Source organism: Nyctereutes procyonoides, unplaced genomic scaffold (assembly GCF_905146905.1).
Source record: "Nyctereutes procyonoides isolate TBG_1078 unplaced genomic scaffold, NYPRO_anot_genome, whole genome shotgun sequence".
Taxonomy (NCBI): domain Eukaryota; kingdom Metazoa; phylum Chordata; class Mammalia; order Carnivora; family Canidae; genus Nyctereutes; species Nyctereutes procyonoides.
In genome coordinates, this window is record NW_026575040.1 from 26,337,953 (window position 1) to 26,360,952 (window position 23,000).

Consider the following 23,000-nt stretch of genomic DNA (forward strand, 5'->3'; position numbering starts at 1 on the left):
AATCCTTCTTTCTTTTCCTCTTTTCTTCCCGTTCCTCCTTCTTTTGTGTTCTCCCATAACCCCCGCCCCTTGCCTTTTGGTTTGTATTCAAGTTATTTTCCCTCTGCTGTGATCTTCCCCCTCACATCTGCTCTTATCCCTCCTTTGCTGCTGAGCCACATGAGTCATGAGGGCCGCTCTGACAGAGGTGCAACTGTTCTTTGGCAATCAAAGAGCTTCTCAGGCCTGCTCAAAGTCATACGGTAATGCTGCAAATGCCAGCTCAAATGCCAGCAGAAAGCTGGACCCTCTTTCATCTCTTCCTTTTGAAGAACTTCTTTGTGGGGGGCCCCTCACAAATAGTATCTTGAGACAGAGTGCATTTTAACCCATTTGTTTTGCTTTTCTTCCTCAATCCTTGTAGAAGGAGTGGGAAGTTGGAATCAGTGATCAAACTGCTGCTCCACAGAGGGAGCCTCCCCTGAAACTGCACCATGGACTTGGGCTAAAAATGAGGTAATTTCCCCGAAGTGTAGCTTTGTCACATCCACTGAATCATTTGGGAGGCCTTGTCTAGGACTGCCTCAGCACCCTACTGGTAACTCATGGGGTTACCCCCAAAGACTGTGGACTTGTCTAAAAATCCATGGATTGTCTCATTTGAAAATTGTGAATCTGATCACATTTTTATATTTTAAATATTTTAAACTGGTTTACTGTGAACCATTATGAATATCCCAGGCTCAAAACTTATTTAGGGAGAATTTTGGATTCTAGGAATAATACCAGAAGCTTGTCCTTCTGTCAGAACATTTTGTAAAGAGTTTTCCTCCTCACATTAGTAAACACCCAAAAATGAGATCAAGATTCCTTCTAAATCCCATTATTTAACTAGTCATATTTAGTTACTTATTGTTTATATTCAGCCTAAAGGCCCTGACATCAATACACTACTAATGGGAGCAAGGAACTGTCTTCATTCCAGAACTGAGCTGATACCTCCTGAAGGTAAGATCCTTGTGAGATGTTCCCCGAATAATTAGGAAGAGCCTGAAGGATGTATGGTTTGGTATTTAGTCTTATTCTATTTCTAACAAGCTTTGTTCCTTGTCCTGGTACAGGTGAATCAACAGCTATCTAAGGAGGAAGAGATCATTTCTGTTGTCCCACATTCAACCTCCATCCTGGACTGAAATTGGTATTGAACATCTACTGCATGTAAGCATATAACCTCCATTATCTATAGTCTTTATGAGAACTCTGTGAAATGTTGTTATACTAAGTCTTTGGATAAAGAAACTGAGGCTCAAAAGAATCAAGTGACTTTGGCAGATTATAGTTTCAAAAGATGGTCTTAGCAATATTTCCTGTTGCGTGGCTCATCCAGAGTCTTGCCTTTCTCCTACCCAGAGGGGAAGTCCATTTTTTTCTCCCCTATAAACTTGGCAGGATTTTGTGATTGCCTCAAGAGGTAGAATGTTGTGGAGGTGATGCTACATGACTTCTCAGGTTGTTTTAATAAAAGGTGACATTGTTATATCTAGCTCTTTCTCTTTCTTTAGGAATATTTACCACCAGAGCGCATAACCATATTGTGAGGAAGCTCAGGGTATGTGGAGAGGTCACATGTGGACATTCTGTCCAATAGCTCTGGCTAAGATCCCAGCCAACAACCTACACCAAGTGCTAAGCCTTCCAATGATTCCAGCCCCCAAAGTCAAGCAACCCCAGTTTATGGTGGCATAGCAGAGACAAGCTGATCCTGCTAAGTCCTGACCTAATTGCAGATTCACAAGCAGTGTAAACATCATTGATATTATGAAGTTTTAGGATGGTGTGTGACATAGCAATAAAACCAAAAACGTAAGCTTGTATAACTAGTCCATGCATGAGCCAGGATTCAAACTTAAATCTTCACCCCACCATATGTTCTGTGATTACTATATGACTTTACACCACTGTAGGCTGGTTCCACTGTCCTAGATCCTTATTCTTCCAAGTGTTTCTCCTCAAGTAACTCTTCTTCTCCAAAGTCCTCTTTCAGCCTGGACCCAGAGCCATTCTGCCTCTGCTTGCTGTAGCTGTGCTCATTACTCTTCTTTCCCTAATTAATATACAGAAACCTGAAGAGCAACACACACATTCCGGATATAGACAGGCCTTATGCACTCCTGGGGATGTTTCCACATTATATTGTGTTTTTTAATCATTGTTTCCTAAGGGCATAATAATAAGTCTTCACAGTAGCAGTGGTAAGTATACAGGTCTTGACATCTGAATGTTGAGGTTCAAATCCTGCCTCTTCCATTCACCAGCTGTTTGACCTCAGTCAGTTTAACTTCTCTGTATCTTAGTTTTCCCAACTACACAATGGGGCTAATACCATTTCCTTCTTCATAGAGTTGCTGCAATGGATTAATGAATTAAGAAATTAGCACCCTACCATCGAAAGATGAATGGATAAAGAAGATGTGGTTTATGTATACAATGGAATATTACTCAGCCATTAGAAACGACAAATACCCACCATTTGCTTCAACGTGGATGGAACTGGAGGATATTATGCTGAGTGAAGTAAGTTAATCAGAGAAGGACAAACATTGTATGTTCTCATTCATTTGGGGAATATGAATAATAGTGAAGGGGAATATAAGGGAAGGGAGAAGAAATGTGTGGGAGATATCAGAAAGGGAGACAGAACATAAAGACTTCTAACTCTGGGAAATGAACTAGGGGTGGTGGAAGGGGAGGAGGGCGGGGGGTGGGAGTGAATGGGTGACGGGCACGGAGGGGGACACTTGACGGGATGAGCACTGGGTGTTATTCTGTATGTTGGTAAATTGAACACCAATAAAAATTAATTTATTAAAAAAAAAAGAAATTAGCACCCTAGAACAGCAGTTAGCATATTAGTTCTCAGTTAATGTCATTTATGGGTCACCTATAATTTAGAAGCATAGTTCATCACACATTTTTTTCTTTTTTTAAAGATTTTATTTATTTATTCATGAAAGACACACAGAGAGAGGCAGAGACACAGGCAGAGGGAGAAGCAGGCCTCTCATGCGGAGCCCAATGCGGACCTCAATCCCAGGACCCAGGATCACGACCTGAGCCAAAGGCAGATGCTCAACCACTGAGCCACCCAGGTGCCCCTCACACATTTTTTTCTACTTAGGTCATTGGACAGGAAAATAATGTTAAATACTCCCATTGTTTGTTTTCCTCTGTGGTTCTGTGTAACCTACTTTTGTTTAGTGTGGAAGGTGGGGCAAACTCTGCTGGTCATCCATCGTTGAGTAGGGAAGACCTGAGACTGGCCAGAGACTTTGGCATCCAAGGTTTAGCCCTGCCCATATCTTAGCCACATCACCTTCTGCCAAATGAGAACTGTTGGCTTCTGTTAGTTGTTTGTGGTGTGTGTGAATAGATGTGTAAATCAAAATTTATTTTGGAAGACACTTGAGAAAATTGGGTATTTTTCCATAAGGACTCAGGGGAACCAATGGACAGGCAACAAAAAAGGTTGGGGAAATGTTTCTGGCTTCATACAAATAATAGAGAAACACAAACAATTGGATAGGACAAGGTAGTGGCTGACACAGCACCAATGATCACACAGGACAGAACTGCAGGGGATCTTCAGTCCAATCTCCAGGGGTAGTTCCAGGGGTAAAGCAACTGCTCTGCTACTGCCTGCATGGACTTTAAGAGCCTGTGGCTTGATTATCTTGTGTCCTTGATCACCAAGGGCATTTGACTTTGGGGTCTATTAATTCAATTAGACTGAAATGACTTGGATTCCCCATCTTCATAATTAACTTTCTGTTCTGCTTCTTTTCCTTGAAGAAAAACTGAGGTAGACAGGTAGCTGTGACAAAGCAGTATATATTTAGAAGTGCCATTTGCTGAAACTAGCCGAGTGTCAGAAATTGCAGGAAACATATAATTATCCAGTCTGCCTCATGGCTGAGGAGCCCTATTGGTGTGATGGCTAAATTAGTTTTATGATATTATTTTTGGCTTAAGTTCAGGTGAACCGAGGGACCTCAGGAGGCACACAAACTCTCTGCCATCTCTCTGTTTTCAGCACCTATCCTTGCTGTGTGGGAACCAATGTGATATCAACGTGAAATATAAATTGAAAAGCTTCCCTTGGCCCTCTGTGTACCGCCCAGCTTTTTATATCAGTGACTCGATTTCCATCACTTGTCTGCCATGCTCTTGAAGTCTTTGCTGTCTCAGTGTGCTGTTTAGATGCTTAATGCCTCCTCTGTTGAAGTCCATTCCCTTGGAGCTGGTGTTAATGAGGTCCCACGAAGTAGCGCTACATTTTGCAGCACAATTTCAGTTGCCCAGAGAGATGGATGGTATGAAACAGGCAAAAGGGCTCCATCAAGTCGGCATGGAGAACAGGACCACCAGGAGCCCTGAACGGAATTCAATCAGGTGGTGCTGTAGAGTAGGAGAAGGGGGAGAGATCCCTTTGACAGGAAAACAAATTGAAAGGGAAAGAAAATCAGAAGACAAATGCCAGTTTTCAAAATGGGGGCTGGGAATAGAGGGGCCCTGCATTTGGCCAAATCAAGGCTTCACACTGCAATGGTTTTCTAATATTCTGGGGAGATTTCTATCTGACATTGGTCAGGGTCTCGATTAAGGTGTCTCCTGAGGAAAGAAACTTTCCTTTGTAGCTTTTGGGTGCCAGGATTAATCTCAGTTCAGATGATGGCCCCATTTGAGCAGTTTAAAAATTGCGTAGATAGCTAGTGATTATGCCTCCTTTCCTCTCCTGTCAGCTTGCATTTAATGGCAGCTCATTGCAGATAAAAACTTGGGAGTGGTATTGCATCATGTGGGTGTACCCATGTGAGCACGTGCACACACACACACACACATACAACATGCTCACATGCATGCATGCACACACTTTGAAATGTGAGCCCTGGAGAAAGTTCTAGGTGAAGGGGTCCTTGTTATCGTATTAAAAGTAAAAACTGCACTTGTCTAAAAGGTACATGGCACATCTGAAGGCTCTTTGAAACTCTGCCTCTCTGCTTCAATGTTCTATGCATTTCTAAGCAGGGAGACTTCAGGCAGCTGCAGGGAATAGGACAACTTAGCACATACCTTTAGGCTTTCCCCAGTGAAGTGACATTCTTTTCCTTGGGCAGTTCTGAAATAGTGATTCCCCATTTGACTCAACTGTAGCTTCACGGCTGGGAGATTTAGACAACCTGGTGTAAATCCGGGCTGCTCTATTTACGTTGTGTGGGACCATCAGCATTTTACTTAACAGTTTGGAGGTTCCATTTCCTCAATTGAAAGGTGGAGATATTTAATGTTGCTGTGATGCTGTTGTAAGGGTGGTATGAAATAAGGTATGCCAACGTAGTGCTTGCCGAGCAACAAGTGCTCAACAATTGTTACCAATTTATAACAACAGCAACCTTAAGTATTGGCCATCGTGGCATATACAGAAGCGGTTTGGAGAGAAAAGCTGAGATTATGCACTCCTAGCAAGAAAAAGACATTAAGGAATGAGTTTCACCAACCTCATTTGGAATATAAGGCTAAGTTCTTAGGGGGTAGTATCTCATAAGTGGGCTTTTATCAACACAGTTACTTTTACAGCACACGATGTGGCCAACTGTATAAGATAACTTAACCTCCTCAAGATGCCCCTAAAGTGAGGGTATGCAGTGGGATAGGTGGGCATTATTGTTTCTTTAATAAAAGTGAGGCCCTGAGAGAGAGAAGGCACTTCTTGCACATGGTTCTCAGACCTGACGTGGAGTCCTGTGAGCTGCAGTGGTTATGGCCTCCTGCTCAAGCTGAGGATGAGGCCATGACTTTTGATAGTGGAGAGGGAGAAGAGGTTGAGTTCTGAGATAACGACGGTACCTGGGATTGAGATATAACATTGGTGGTTGGCTATCAGTCTATTGATTCTGCAGATTGGGTTGTTCCTACATTCAGGCCATACAGACACAACACTACAGAGGAGCAGTGTTTTTAACCAAACTGTTACTCTTGACATTTCACTCATTCAACACCTACTCCTTCATCTAGTGAATATGTCCCTATGCCAGCAATGGGCATCTCTCATCTCCTTATGAAGTCCACATTCTCTCTGCCCCTGTAGTCTAGATCTTAGTGAAAATCTCAGCCACATAATTAGCCCTTTGAGCCAGATTCCTTGGTGTGTCTTAGCTTCTTGCTTTCCCTCACTTGCTGCTGTTCACTTGTCCCTTGTTTGGCTTTTTGAGGTGGCCTCCTAGTGTCCCTTCCTCTAGTTGCTTATGTGGAACCTCCTGCTTACATCCTTGAAAGGCTTCTTCCAGAGTGATGGCCAATTCCCTTAGCATGACTCAAAGGCCTTTCCTTATCTGACCCCTCCCTACTCAGCCTCATCCTCTGCCACCCTCTCTCCTGCCTCCTTGCTTCAGAAATACTGGTACCTTTCCTAGCACTGCATGTGCTTTCTTGCTTTGGAACCTTGGCTGTATTCTCAGCTGAACTGTATTTGCCCTGCCCCAGTGGCCTGGAAAATACTTGTGTTTCCTTTTAGATTTCTCTTCAATGTCCCCTCCTCTGGGAAGCCTTTCTCTCTTTTTTTATTGCTTCTGTGCAATGTCGATTATGTTCTCCATAATCATCCTTCTCTGAATAATCCTCCAAAGTTGAACTAAGCACATCAGACTGTAATTATCTGCATGTAAGTCTATCTTAAAAGACAGTCCTCTACTCCCTGAGGTTAGCAACCATGTCCTCAGTGCCTCAATAAGATTTACACAATTAATTAGGGAAATCAATCTATGGATGGTAGCCATATTTAAAGACAAGTGCAGGGTAGATATTCTTTTCGAAAATTGCTATTTTTTTTTTCTGGAATGCTCTCTGATGATTTGTGTGTATGTAAAGAATGTTTCCTGGCTTTAGTAAGGATGCTGGCTCTGGTGTCATTCCACCCTATCCAAGTGGTGGGGTGCCTGCCTCAGAGTCAGAGAAAAATGACTAAGCTTCCTAATTATAGTATGGTAAGAGGGGTGTAGAGTCCAGAAATCAGGGCCTGAAGGGCAGCCAACTAGAAAGGTTGTGGGGATTTGGAATGCAGATGTGTCCCCTCAGCAGGAAACAAGTACAAACCGGAAAATGAAGCAAAGAGAGAATAGGCAAGAGCAGAAAGAAAAAGGAACAATGAAGAAATGGCAACATGGGGCCAACCAAAAAATACAAGGGTTTGTGCAATGGGTTTGTGATATTACAGCTCTGTAACAGCAACAAGTTGCATTTTAAAATCTGACTGGTGAGTCTTCCACTTTTTTACATCTTTCTTTGTCCCTCCTATGGAAGGGGACTTCATCATAATGTCACATCATCTTTTTTTCCCTTTTGAATGGAGTTCACAGTATTAGCTTCACAGCAGAAGTGAGAAAAACATACAGAGATTCCCATGTGCCTCCTGTCCCCACACATGCATAGCCTCCCCTGTCATCAACATCCCACGGGAGAGTGGGATGTTTGTTATAACAGACTTGCCGGCATCGATGCACCATAATCACCCAAAGACCATAGTTTATCTCAGATTAATTCCTGGTGTTGTGCATTCTAAGGGTTTGGACAATGTAATGATATGCATCCAGTTTTACAGAATCATACAGAATAGTTTCACTGCCCTAAAAATCTTCTCTGCTCCATCTATTCATACCTCCCTTCTCCCTAACCACTGGTGTCCACTGATCTTTTTATAGTTTCCATAGTTTTGCCTTTTTCAGAATGTCATATAGTTGGAATCATACAGCGTGTAGCCTTTTCAGATCAGCTTCTTTCACTTAGTATCATGCAGTTAAGGTTCCTTCATGTCTTTTCATGGCTTGATAGCTCATTTCTTTATAGTGATAAATAAAATTCCATTGTCAGGATGTCTCACAGTTTATTTATCCATTCACTTACTGAAGGACCTCTAGGTTGCTTCCAAGTTTTGGCAATTATGAATAAAGCTGCTCTAAACCATCATGTGCAGGTTTTGTGTGGACAAAATTGAAAACTTATGTTTTCAATTCATTTAGATAAATGTTTTGTTTTGTAAGAAACTGTCCCACTGAGGCGGTACCATTTTTGCATTCCCACCAGCATCTACTGCTGCTTGTGTTCTGGATTTTAGAGTGTGGAGCTAACTTATTGTTGCTTAATTTGCATTTCCCTGATGCCATAGGATGTGGAACATCTCTTCATATGTTATTTGCCATCTGTATACCTTTTCTGGTGAAGTGTCTGTTTAGTACTTTTGCCTATTTTTTCAATTGGATTTTTTGTTTTCTTATTGTTGAGTTTAAAGAGTTCTTTGTATATTTTGGATACCAGTGCTTTATTGGATATGTCTTTTGCAAATATTTTTTCCCAGTCTGTGGCTTTCTTTCTCATTCTCTTCACAGTGTCTTTTCCAGAGCAGAAGTTTAAAATTTTAATGACGTCCAGTTCATCAATTATTTCTTTTACGGATTGTGCTTCTGGTGTTGTATCTAAAAAGTCATTGTCATACTCAAGGTCGTCTAGATTTTCTCCTCTATCTTCTAAGAGTTTCATAGTTTTGCATTTTACATTTAGATCTGTGATCTATTTTGAGTTAATTGTTGTGAAGAATGTAAAGTCTGTGTAGATTCTTTTTTTTTTTTTTGCATGCGAACATCCACATCTTTTGGTGTGAATATCTTATCATTTAAAAAATACAGATGTAGAGATTTGTGTAAGTTCTTTATTGTTTCATCTTTCAGTGTTTACTTTTACGGCTTATCAACACCGTTGGTATCAACCAATACCCACACAGTAGTGTCTCAAGCTACTATAAAAATCTGGGGAGTCAGTGTTTCTCTGCCTTTCTCTCCCCCTCCCACCTACCACTTTTGATATATTAGATTAAATTTCAGCCCTGGGCCAATCTGTCAGAGAAACAGAAAATGTCTTTTGCTATGACATATTTGCTAGCGGCTGAGGTTTGAAACCAGGTGGGTATTAGTTCTTGCACAGAAGCAATTTCTCCCCATCAAAGAGCTAGAATCACTGGACCTGCCCAGCCCAAACCTTTGCTTTGTATGGATCAGTCTCTCTGATGTGAAAAACATCTTTTAATAAACACATTTAACAATTTGCAGAATTCTTGAGAAACTTAAGGAAATAAAGGAGACAACAACTTTCTGCTTTGGGAGAAAAATCAACTCTAAATATAGTACGCTTTGATCCACACTGAAATTGTATGTGGATGATTGTCATATGGTTATTAACACCCTGAACAGGCTGTATGTGACTGGAGACAGAGTGATAAGAGGTAGGGGAATGCACGTCTCTCAGAGAGCCTCATAGCGTGCTCCTGTTCTCACAGCTATCTCTAACTAGAGGAGAGTCCCCAGCTCACTTTCTCTTAGCATGTGGAAGTTAAGGAGCGGCTCAGAGTTGCTTTGACTCATCACTCGGAGCACGTGGTGAGGGAAGGGAACCCACCTCTCCTTCATGCTCTCATGCCTTTGCTATTCTGCTGAAGGAAATATCAATACCAAGCACAGAGAACAAATCTAGCAGCACCAGAGAGGCAGCACTTCCCTCGTGCCTGCCTAAAGAAGATATCTTTTGCAGGTCCTGGCCAAGAACTGTAATGGCTGCTGCCAGCCCCTAGATTTTCCTTGTAGAAGGAATTATTTTTACACTGGTGTTCATACTAGCTACCTCCCCTTTCAGAATTCCTAACCAGTAATCACCTTAGAACTCATTCCAAATCAGCCTGGAGATCCAGGTGGAAGCCCAGAGCAGAGGGAGGCATCCCAGGTTTCAGAAGCCAACATTCATTCCTCCCTTTCGTGTTATGGGGAATCTAGGTCACTGACACCCGAGATAAGTTGTTCAAGGTGCGGTGGCAAGTTGTGTATTTTGCCTTGAGGTTTTAAGGGACTTATTTGCAGCAGAAGCTAGGAAGCTGCCTGAGCAAGAGAGCAGTGTGGAGCTTAGGAGGAGCTGCATCCAGCAATAACCACCAAAACACTGCCGGCTTCCCAGAGCAGCTATTCTTCTCTTTGCCGTGCTAATCAATGATTCTCTTTAGAGTTAAAAAATAGTTTTTAAAAGTTACTTTGAGTTTTTATATATTGATTTCTATCTACTTCTGTATCTATATCTATGTCTATATCTATACATGTTAATTTTAAACTTAACCAGGAATGGAAACTTCATGGCTTTGCCCAGTAGTCAGTGAAATGATCACCTTAAAGGATTTGCCAATAATTATTTAAGCAATTTTCCTCTTGGGACTAATAATAAAATAGTAATCGTAATCATGCTAATTATAGTAATAAAGCAACAGCCATCACATGTTAAACATGTTCGATGTCTAGGCCCAGTCCTTAGTCCTTTATGCATTTTTTCTTATTTAATTCTTACAGTTCTGATTAAGAGATGACATTCTGTGCAGGTATCAGAGAATACAAACAAAAAACAACAAGACAAAAAGTCCTTAAAATTTACCATTTGCTTTCATTTTGCTTTATAGCCATTTGCTTTATTAGAATGTGCCTTGGAGTATTTTTGGAACATGGTGTAGGGTCTGTAGTTCTGAAATCAACTGAAAATTGTTTGCCTATTTTATTTTTTAAAATTTATTTGAATTCCAGTTAATTAACATAGAGTGCTATATTAGTTTTAGACATTTGCCTCTTTTATTTTTTTTTTAATTTTTATTTATTTTGATACTCACAGAGAGAGAGAGAGAGAGGCAGAGACATAGGCAGAGGGAGAAGCAGGCTCCATGCACTGGGAGCCCGATGTGGGATTCGATCCCAGGTCTCCAGGATCGCGCCCTGGGCCAAAGGCAGGCGCCAAACCGCTGCATTTGCCTCTTTTAAAACAGCGTTTGTAGATTCTATTGTGAAGGTTAATATTAATGACAGCAATAATAATAATAACAGTAAAGAAAGGAATCTTCTTCTGAGCACTGAAAGTTTACCAGGCACTGTTTCACCTGCCTGGCACGTGTTAGCTCATTTCAACTTTTTGAAATGGGTATTACTGTGTCCATTTGCAGATGGTGAAGCTGAGATTCACAAAGGGCAGATGGCTGACCTGAAAACCCTCAGCTGGTTAGTGATGGAATCGACATCCAAAGCAGACTGGCCTGATCCCTGAGTGCTGTGGGGCCATCTGCAAAGAGTGCTGTGCAGCCTGCTGTGAGCCCATCATGGAATAACTGCCATCTAGGGGTGGGGAAGAGCTGTTAGAATTGGGGAAGGGGGTAGGGCTCTTTCATGAGAACCACACTGACTGGACTCTTGGGCCAAGGTCTTTTTCTCCTTGATCAAGTGTCTGGCTTCTGTCCAGTAGCAATGACCTCCACGCCATGGTATTTGATATGTGAAGAAGGAGCTCTACCAGCTGGGAGAGAGAGTTGAAATACGTAAATTCAGTTGGACGCCAACACTGGAGGACCTGTTTTATACACTTAAGGAGCTTCTTACTTCGTTTCTGCTTTTTCTGGAAACTGTCTCTCCACTCTGCGGACTCCCATGACAACCATATTATATGATGTCATTTGGGCCCACACTGGGTCAGACATGGTTCCCCTGGGAATCTGGAACTGGGACTTAGATATTCCAGCCTCAGAGGGAACTGTGGGTGGCCTAGAATGCTGAGCTGCAGTGACAAAGGGTAATGAGGATGCATTTGAAAGCATGGAGGGGAAAAACTCAGGGAAGCAGTCATAAAGGCAATCTAGTTTTGGTCTGTTCCTGAGGCTCCTCTGTGTCTTTGAGTGGTTTAGTGAGATCATCTATTAAAAATTAAATATAATATGGCAAATTTCCATTTTTGTTTAAATTAATTATGTGGAATTCTGTCATTGGCAAATAAAGAGGTCTTAATTCTGGAGCGTCTAAAGTCCAATCCCAGGTTAGGCAACAGCCCCAAAACTCTAGAAGAGGGGATGTGATAGTGAACATGGCCATGGTAAACAAGAAGCCAAAGGAAATGACAGCATCCAGGGTCTCCATCAAGTCCTGAAGACTGAGGATTGAGGGCACTGGTGTTTACAGTCCAGTAATAGAATTGCCCATGGGCGAGGAGAAGAAATCTCCTGCTCTGCTTCCCCCCGCCCCCAACCTGGAGTAGAATGGAAAAGGGGGTGAGGATGGGCAGGAGACCCAGAGGAGCAGAGGAGCAGTAGCTGATGCTTCTGGAGAGCCAGCCCAAAGTTGGAACCATGGGGACATGGTGGCCACTGGGAGGGGGCAAGGGTGCCTATGGCAGCCATGCCCAGTGGGAAGTTTGGAGGAAGGGATTTGGAGGGATTTGGGATTTCTGTGAAATGCGGAAGGGCCTGTGGTGTCTGCTATGTTGTTACCACTGTTGTGATGCCACCTGAAGCAGCAAAGCTTACACAAACTGAGAATAGTAGAGAATGAATCCGGCTCAGATGGAGGATAACCAACAAAGTCACCTTACTTGACTCAAATTTGGCAGAGATGGTTTTCAAATGTAAAGCATTGTAATTCTACTTGCACCTTCTCTCTATCTGAGCCAGACATGAGACCAGGGGGGAATAACTGCACACACTGGACATTTCTAAATGTTCCTCCAGCCTCCTCCTTCCAGGTGGACTCACCTCTGATAACTCTGATTCCACCCCTGTGGCCGCATGATTCCCTTTTGCAGCAGAAATTCTAACTCCACAATTGAAATAAAGAAAAATCCAGGAGCTGAATCGGGTGGAATTGTTGCAAGATCTCACGTTGTTTTACTACACTACCTTTCTTCCATTAAAAAAAAAAAAAAAGATATGTATTACCTTTGAAGGAGAAGCGCCTAAGAAGTACTGTTCTATGCTGACAGAAGGGGAATCTAGCTTCTTAGGTGTTTTTCTGAGTAAGAATACTCAGGTGCTTCTTACTCTTTTTCTTCTTCCTTGGAAGCTCTGCGAGTCTTTCGGATAAAAAGTTCTGAGATCCGTGAGCAGAATTTCTCCCATCTTTGTAGTTCCAGGTCATTTTGGTGCTATGTTTTGGTTGTGTTCATGAGAAATTTGTTGTTTCTAAGTCACTGCACACGTTTTATACCTGAATAAAAGAGAAATATGCATAGATGCCATTGTGCTTGATTGAATCCTTATGCATGACAATCTGAAGGTGCTTATTGGGGCATTATGATCAATTAATGATTTACTCATCTCTGACTTAAAGCAATGTGTGGTGTATCACCTATAGCTGATGAAAGGCATCGTATAAGTGCAAAATGCTATTAGTTTTTAGGGAAGGGATGATAAGATTTGAAGCGTAACCTAGCCCTGGAAATACTCATTCTTGGGTAAGCTGCTTGCAGTTCAAATTGCAGCAGCAAAGAGGCTTTTGGTCCCCACACGCATTAATCTTTTAAGCAGAAATGAAGCCTAGAAACTCCTGCATCTCCAAATGGAGCGGGTGCCTGGGGTGTATACAGTAGGCATCTTAGGGATCAGAGTGGGCACTGAATCTAGAGATGTACCTACTGGCCTCTCTGGGTGACCTTCAGCCGGGGGCCGAGTGGGTGGGGTGCGGAGGATGGTGTGAGCTGGGCAGAAGGCTTTGTTTGGCTCCAGGAGGCACCTCATCAGGACAGGATGAGGCATGCATCTCTGACTGATGGGCTGTTAGAGCTTTAAAATGTTTGCCTTGAGTGACCTTAGGGAGAAACACCATCCTCTCTGGCTTAATGTGAATTAAATTTTTCGATTACTCTAGAGGAAGGAAAGGCAGCGGCTCCAAGCATGCTTATTTGTGGAAAGTAAAATGAAATTAAACACTCGAGCAGAAGGAATCTTAGCAGCTCGCTGATCCCAGGGCATCGCCCCTTGCCACTCAACGGCAGTGAAAATTTGATTTGAGGGTAACGGATATTTCAAATGGAGTGTCCTGAATCCATCTAAACATGTTTTGATTCTGAGAGAATAACTATACTAATTTATATATCCTGGGAAAGAAATGAAGCATTTTAATATTTTTTCTTCCTTCAAGGAGAGTGCTATAGATCCCGCCACTAATGGAAGGAGAATTTAATATAGGCATGTGTGGTCCTGTTGGCTGATGTTTTGTGGTTTGCCATAAGCACGCAGAGAGAGGATCCTTTCTTGGTCATGGGATGCTCAGATCAAAAATGAGGTTTCTAGGATTGGAAGAAAATCTAATTGTTCTCATAAAGGTGAAAACGTGGGTGGCTCTTTCTTTCTCTTTTAAGGATGAGAAAAAGTGTGTGTGTGTGTGTGTGTGTTTCATTAGAGTGTGAGCAGGCAATCTTGATTATATATCAGAGAGCCCATGATGTATTATCTGCAAGTAGATATATTTAAAGTCTGGAATAGAGAGTCGTAGAATTATTGTCACCATCATCCTTGGGGGACCTGTGAATGTGCCAAATCCCTATGAGTTTGGAGTGCCAAAATGACAGACTTGAGACATAACTTCACCTCTTTTGGGTTTTATTTGCAATCAGAGCATAATCTCTTAAATACAGGCATATTTGTGTAAGTGTGTATATACACAAGTGTGTACCTGGCCAAGCTGTTCACTCAACTCAGAAACCTTCCCTGTAACATCCCGGATGGCCTGGCATCCAGATGTAGCTTGAAGGCTTGCAAAAAAGACAATAGAACTATTTCCAGGGATCACCCATTCTACCATTAGACCACTCTGGTTTCTAGAAGATGATCTTCCATACAGAGTAGAAACCTACCCCTATAAAACTTTACTTACCATCCTGGGTCCATCCTTCACAGTAACAGAATTCTAGGCATTAGAAATTATAACTGATAGCATTTTATGTAATCCGGGGACTGTTGTATTTTCCCTTGCCTGTCTATTTCCAGACTAACCACTGCTTGTCCTTTATTCCTCATAAATTGTGCTCAGGGGCCTTGTCGCCCAAGCTCAGCATGCTGGCTGCCTGCCACCCGCCCACTGCCCACCAGCAGCAGCCCAGCCCCACAGCCTCACACCTATGTTCTGGTTCATCAGAGTCTCTCCCAGCATGCAGCACCCAGAAATATTTCATAATTCATATTTTTTTCCCTAATCGCACCATCCTTCCTCATAATTAACATAGATGGCTGTGGTTTGAATGCAATTTTTCATCTCCAGGGCACATTTTTATGAAATTTACCAGAAAAGCTTCATTTCCCTTCTCAGAATATAGAAAGATTTTTAATTTACTGCACCAACAGGAGGTAGAGAAGGGGTCTCCTCGGTCAAAGATCTGGGATTACAATTTAAACACAGCTCCCCAAAGGAAGTTCCTCACCAACAATGAGGTAGTTGTTGACAATCTTCAGAGACCATGGGTCTTGCTAATTGCTTTCGCTTTCTTTGAGCTAAAGCTTCTGTTAAATTATTTCAACATATCCCAAGGGGGACTTGCTTTCCTTGCTTGTTTTCTTTCTTTTTCTAGGGTTCCGGGGCCTATGCCCTGCCTGGGGTCTTAGCCTGGCTCCATTCCTCACCAGCGAGGTGAATTTGGGACAGTCTTTTTGCGCCTTGGAGTCTCAGTTTCCTTATCTAGAAACGAAGGGCAGGAGTTTTGTAGAGCTTAAATGAGATGATATGCGGAAAATGATTAATCAGCCTTTTGTCAGGAATATATTTGGGATTGCTGCATAGAATATGAGGCACCCAGGGAAAAGTGAATTTCAGATAAATAATGAATAACCTTCATGGTGTGTCCCAGATATGTCATCACTGTCACTTTCCTGCTCTCATCCTCTCGTGGTCCTTTCTTTCCTTCTCTTCCTCTTCTTTGTCTCTCTCTCCTTCATTCCTTTTTCCTCCCCAGCACCTAGTTCTAATCTTACAGGCATGTCAGTGGTAGCATGACTGCACTCTAAATTTCGTTTTTTCAGGGGAACTGTACCTGCTGTTAGTGGTAGGGCCCAGCAGCCTGGGAGGCAGTCAAGGAGACAAGAGGAGGTGGCTGCGTGTAAGTGGCCTGTGGGCTGGAGGGTTGTTTTACATCCCTTTCTTTTTAAAGAGTCTTGCTTGGTGACTAAAAAGTCAAGTTTGCCCACATGAACAGCTCACTTCAGCCCACTCAAGCCTTTACCAGAAATGGAAACATTTGTCTCCATCATCAGCACACTTCAAAAAAAAAAAAATCAATGTATTATGGAATATATTTTCATTTTTCCTGCCTTCCCTCATCGTTTCCTAGTTTGTTTCTTCATGAAACCCCCAAACAAAGGCTATATTCAGAAGCACTCAAGTCATGCTCCACGCTTAATATTCTCTTGCTCTAGCCAAGAATCATTAAGTCCATCCTCTTTCTGGGCCCTTCCGCTCTTCTCTGGATTACTGTCCATACCTAATTGTTCTTTCTGCTTCCAACCTCTTCTCTCCATAATCAATTTTCCACTGAACGCCACTCATGTTATTTTATAACTTCAAGTATGTTCATTTTACTCCCTTATTGAAAAACCTTCAGAGGCTCCCATCATCTCTGGAGAATCCACATGAGGCGCCTCAGCATGGTCTACGGTAGCCATGGCTTTCCTGGGGCATGTGCTGCTTGAGATTCTGTGAGAGCCTTTGTGTCTCCTTCCTTCACATGCGTTCTTTCCCCTTGTAAAGGCTGTTCTGCCCCTTAGAACCTCACTCAGGTTTCACCTGCTGTGGGACACCTTTGCCGGTCAACCCAGTTACTGTGCACCCCTTTCCTGTTGTGGTTACTTTTATCATGTGCCAGTCTCCCGCCACACTTGCCATATCTTAAGCTTCACGAGGGCAGGGCCTGGGTATTAGGCATCTGTCCAACCGCACCAAGAGCACAGGGCCCGATACAAGGGAGGTGCTCCCAATTGCAGCAGTATCATCAAAGAGAAACCTAAAATGCATGCTTACCCTAACATTTGTGAGGCCCAGAGCAACAGTGTGAATGGAGGCCCATAAACCGTATGCCTAAGTATTTAAAAATTATAAATCAAGCTAACAAATTGTTCTGTAAAATAAGTTCTATCTTCCTACCTTGATAAATGTGCCCTCATCATGGCGATACCAAATATATAAAGCTCTATGTTTTTAATGATGGAAAATCGGCAAAATACCAAAGATGGCTGAATTTAATTATTAATGCACACATCTGAGAACTCTCTTGACGAGTTGGTGACATTTGCATGAGAATAAAATGAAGACATACATAATTCATAAATTACCATATATTTATTCCATTAAATTTATTCTCTTCACTTAACTTGAGCAAAAATCCCTAATTATGTGATTTTTCACATAATTTGAGTTCTATTCATAGTGATCATCTGAAGGATTAAAACTGTAGTTGTATTCAAGATGTATTTTAAATATATTTAAATATATTTTCATAAGAAGATAAATAAACATCAAAGTCAAAATATAAAATTAAAATTATTTTTTTATGTATATTTTCAAAATGTTTTAATAAAATCAGAAATAAAACTAACAATTTTAATTTTAATTTTTGAACAGTTAGCTAAATCTTATTAGATGTTTCTCAAAATAAATTTGCAATTCTAGCATTCAATATTCCTCAAGGTGCTAATGTAAAATCTCAGTATCATACTTCAAGCATGATATATAGATATATATATTTAAAAGCTATATGCATTATTTAATATTGCAAAACATTCCTCAGTTGCCATGTGCAACCGTTGTGAATACCTAATTCACGAGTCCATGCAGAACTACAAACTGGAATGTGGAGAGAAGCAGAAAAAGCACTCTCAGTGCTACTGGGAAATATTACTTCATTATGCACAATTCCACTGTTCATGCTTAGAGAAAGGATTTGACAAGTTAATTAGTCTTTTCTCTTAGCTAAGCACAAATCCTCTCCACGCCCAGAAGTTGTGCCTGACTCCAAGTGCTGGACAAGTGGCAAAATCCACAAACCTTCATGACATTCAGGTTCACTTGCTTTTTGTTTTTCTTTTCAAATTGAGATATAATCAGCATATCACTTATAAGTTTCAAATACACAACATAATAATTCGATATCTGTATATATTGCAAAATGAGGACTTAGGGCAGGAGGTGCAAAGTGGCATTTGTCTGGGACCTCAACAGTGTTAGTTACCAGAGCAGATGTTTGAAGTCCTGGGTCAGACTGTGTCAGTGCTAGGTGCCAGATCTTGAGTAACAAGGGTGTCTGTGAAGCTCTTTAACATATTTATTTTTTGTTTGTGTTTTCTCTAATTCATGTGGGGTCCTGTGAAGTGTAAAGTACAGGGCATAGGTCCTTTTCGCCCCAGCCTGAGGGGTATACTGATCCAATCTGTTGTTTATGTGAGTATATTTTAAATAGCTTAATTTATTTCACATTTAAAGTATTATTGCAATCTTGTTTTTTTTACTTCGAATTGATAGCCCAAAGGCCTCAAGGCCGGGTAGTCAGAGCACAGAAGTAGGGACTGGGAAGCCTGGCCTTGAATTCTAGCTTGGTCTCAAATTCATGGTATGAATGGATGCACCTCTAAGTCTGTTTTCTCATCAGAAAGAAAAAGGGAGGGGGGTGGAAATTAGAGTAATTGTTAGGATTAAATAGGATAAAGTGGAAGGCTTGAGTCACTAAGAAACAGGGTTTTTTGTTGTTGTTGTTGTTGTTTTAGATTTTATTTATTCATTAGAGACACACACACACAGAAGCATAGATAGGCAAAAGAAGCAGGCTCCCTGTGGGAAGCCTGATGCAGGACTCAATCCCAGTACCCTGGGATCATGACCTGAGCCAAAGGCAGATGCTCAACCACTGAACCACCCAGGTAACCCTAAGAAGCAGTTTGTAAATGAAGGGATTCATTTGGTACAGCCTGGGTCCGGTTTCTAGGCCTGTCATACCAAAGTACCACAGCCCAGTGACTTCAATAATAGAAACAGCACAAATTTATTTCCTCAGTGTCTGTGGGATGGAAGTCCAAGATCGAGGTGTCAACAGGGTCTCTTGCAGCCTCTCTCCCCAGCTCATGGATGGCTGTCTTCGTGCAGTGTGTGGTCCTTCCTCCTTAAAAGCCTGTGCCCCCATCTTCTCTTCTTCTTAGGACACTGATGCTCCAGGGTTAGGGCCCACCCCCATGGCCTCTGTGACCTCGGCATCCTAAGGGAAGGTTTAAACAGGTCTGAGTTTCAGCCTCCTCATCTATACAATGTGGGATTGATATGTGCTAGAGCTGCTGTGAGGATCAGCTAAAATAATGTGCCTGAAATTCTTGGCAGAGCTCCTGGCATGTGGTAAGTGCTCAATAAACAGGAATTATTATGACCTCCATAGCTTGTTTTGCCACTAAACCCCAAATGACTTTGTCCTCTTCACAGTTTTGGAGGATGAGAACCAACGGGGGAAAGGGGACAGGTACGTGCAAACAGACTTGTAAAGAACAGGTAAAGGTTTTGAATATGCAAATATGAAGGAGAAGAATATTTGGGGTAGAGAGAATGAAATGAGTACAGGCACAGAAACAGAAATATGCAGGGGCCTCCTTGGTGGCTGGCAACGAGATGGGTTTGAAGGCCTTTTAGGAGACATGGATTGGACTTGACTAGATGAGGTTGGAGAGGGAGGGTAGGGACAGCCTTGCTAGACTTGCATCCCCAACTGGGAGCCATAACCAGGGTCTGGTGCTCAAGGCTGAAGGCTTTGACTCAGGTGTACAGGCTGGGATGCCAGGTGATGGGGAAGGGAGTGGGTATGTTGCAAAACTTGGCCCGTAGCTGTGTGGAGCCCTTTCTGCTGCTCGGGGAGCCTGCTGTATAGTCGGAGGCAGGACTTGAGCATTTCTCTGCAGGACATTAGTGAAAAGGCATGAAAAGCTCAAGCTGAAGGATGAACGCACCGTAGGGCTGGGTCTCTCATTGTCCTCAAAGAGCATGTGGATGCAGCTTTTTTTTTTTTTTTTTTTTTTGTGGTCTCCACAAGCCATCAATCACTTGGATTCCCTTACACCCATGATTAAAGGCAGAAACAGAGTTTTGTCACTGTTTCTTTTGTTTGCAATATCCAGAGTATTACCACTCTTCTCTCTGCTGAGTTAGGCCAAAGAGCCTCTAGCCCTGGTGACTGCATAAATTTATCTGCATGGCTTCATTTTTTTTCTCTCTCTCTTCAAGTTTTACAATCCCCATTCTATTTTTCTTTCTTTATAGAGGTTCTAGGATTTTTGTTTTAATTTTGTAAAAAAAAAAAAATGTTAGGTGTGCCTAGGTGGCTCAGTCCGTTAAGTGTCTGCCTTTGGCTCAGGTCGTGATCCTGGAGTCCTGGGATCGAGCCCCTCACTCAGTGGGAGTCTGCTTCTCCCTCCTTCTCTATTCCCTCCCCATCTCAAGCTCTCTCTCTCAAATAAATAGAATCTTTTAAAAAATGTTAATCGAAGTTTAGATGATAACAAGGTTATATCAGTTTCAGGTGTACTTTCTCTTTGTCATAGGATTTTGTGACCTTTTCGACCTCAAACCAAGACTCAGAGCAGCTACCTTACCCATCCCCAACCTCAGAAAGCCACTGGGGCCCCTGAGAACTGATTCATTTGTTCTCTGAGCCTGTGCTTTTTTCAAAAGACAAATTGACCTCTGTTCTATTACAGAGAATTAGTAGGCATTAATTTATAGTCACTTTATTTCCCATCAAATGACTACTAGAAGCAATAAAAGGCTGGATAAAGGCCATCCACAAACTTCTAAATTGGAAATATCTGTGGCCAATTGTCTTCACCTTAAAAATCCCACTTAGCAGCTGGCAACCGTTTCCCGGTATGATGTTAGATGCACCCTAGTCTTTCTGTGTTTCTTGAGCTTTGGAAAAAGAAATACTGTGTATGTAGCTTTCCAGCTGAAAGGTGCTGTGTTCAGCACATGGCCAGAGTGTGTGCAAACACACCAGGCTGAACCGTGAGGGATTTTTTTTCCAATACAGCCTTCCAGTCTCTACTCTTCCCACCCCCCTCCGTGGGGGTTCATTTCTCAGAGCACAGTGTGTCCTTGGAAAAGTCATGTAGCTGTTGGCAGCGAGAGGTGCTCTCCCAGCACTGAGGGCTCCTGCCTCACTCCTACAGGCTGGCTCACCTCTCTCAGAGAGTCCTTAGATCTTGAAGACAAAGACAAGAAAGCTGTAGTAGGGGAGAACGTGCTACAGGGAAATCTCACTGAGCAGGCCTCCAGGCAATGACTCCAGCTGACAATATCAGAGGTGAGACCTCAGCTCCAACCCTTAAAACACCTCCATGGCTGGAGGAAGATAGATAACCTTTGCCTGTTTGGCTCACTATTTCTGTTTTCACTTGTTTCTCACATTTGTGGGTACCCATGTTTGGGCCAGCATCTGGCTTCTTCTGAATCAGGGAGGCCATTGAAGAGGACAGTCAGGGTTTGGAAAAGTCTTTTCAGGAGGTGAGGAAGGTTGTGTGGAGGGCACGCAAGCTTAAGAGGATTGAAAAAAATTAAAGAAAAGCAATGTGTGTGAGTGAAAAAGGGGACAGAGCCACGCAGGAAAGGTAGGTCCAGTCAGGCATCCTCCCAATTTGGTCAATGACAGATGGAAGGCTAAGTTTAACCCACAGGTACCTTCAGTGACACTGCTCTGGGGGAGGGGGGGGTCTGAAGGAATCCTGGGCACTGATATTTCCTAGTTGTGTAAACATGGGTAAATCATGTAGTATCCTTGAACGTCAATTATCTGAAGTCTACACATTCACTGATGTTTCCCATCTATCACAGATCAGTATCTTAGATTGCTATACTCAGGAAATGAAGAGGTGAGCCCTGGTACTGCCCCAGCCATCTTGGGAACCCAAGGAGGTGGGGCAAGTTGAAAGCATGGCTCCTGATGGGGTTTGCCAGCACTGTTGCTGAACAAACTCAGACAAACTTATCATAAGCAAAACCAGTAATTCAGGACATGGTGGGGGAGGGGTTGGAAAAGAGAAATGGAGAAATTTATTTCAGGTGTCTGCAGCCAAGCGAGGTTGGTGGGCTCAAGCCTTAACAACTGACCTCCCTTCCAGCAAGATGGACACCTGGAGTCTTATAGGAGAGGCTCAGGGGCAAGAACAGGTGGAGAGGGTGTGATCGTGGGTGAGGGTTGGTAGGTGTTCAGCCCACTATCAGGGGCAGGGAAGGGTGTGTGTGGAGTGTGGTTCTTCTAGGCTATCAGCGCTTTCCTGGTCTGGTGTCTTGGGATGTTCCAAGTCATTGCAAAATGCCTTCATCGATGTCTCAATAAAGTGCAATAAGAAATGAGCACAATGGGTTTTAGTTAGAGCATGAGGTAAGTGGTCTTGTCTATTTCTGGTTCTAACTGTTGAGTCCTTTGGTTGGGCAAGAGGGCTTGCTGACACTAATAATAATATCCAACAACAGTACTGTCATAGTGATCAAATAAGATCATGCATGTGGAAGCAGTTTGTAAATTGTAAGCACTGTCTAGTGTGAGATACTATTGCCTACCACCTGACTCTCATTATTTACATGAACCAGGCCAGAGACTGGTCAGAAATTACAGTGTGCCTTCAAGGAGTGCACTTTTATTACTTCCTACTGCATAGTGATCTGGACTATGTCAACAGGCTAGATTAGTGAAAGGCCTTGGAATATTCTGTAATGGTGTGGTAGGAGATGTTGGCAGTCTTAGTTTTAAAAAATGCATATCTTCACACTTTATAAATTCTTATGATGCTTCCTAACTCAGCCCATGGTCTGCGTGGGGCAGAGATGTGAATATTCTGATTACAGGTCACTGAGTTCTGATTGCTGATTTAATAGTCATCACCTTTAAGATCCACAACGGCTTCTTCGACCAAGTGGCCGTAAAAAGACAAGAAGTGTAATATCCCAGGATGGAGCCTGAGGTCTGTGCTGTACTTCTAATGAAGGTGATCTCTGGTAATCTTTGGCTCTGAATACCTCCACTGCGTGCTTTTCATCATGTTTATGATGAGAAAGGTGTCATCTGTGGAGCATCTGCAGAGCCTTGGTTGAGAAGTGAGTTGCTTGAAAACATTTCATTTC

The 23,000-nt window shown here is 42.4% G+C and overlaps 1 long non-coding RNA gene across 1 annotated transcript; it reads left to right on the plus strand.

Annotated features, from left to right (window-relative positions):
- The first annotated feature begins 387 nt into the window (after positions 1-387).
- LOC129506389 (uncharacterized) lies at positions 388-11,223 on the plus strand. The gene is made up of 6 exons (XR_008663759.1): positions 388-495; positions 906-987; positions 1,101-1,197; positions 2,380-2,553; positions 2,970-3,128; positions 11,051-11,223. It is a non-coding gene; the product is annotated as an uncharacterized LOC129506389 (long non-coding RNA).
- Positions 11,224-23,000: the final 11,777 nt, after the last annotated feature.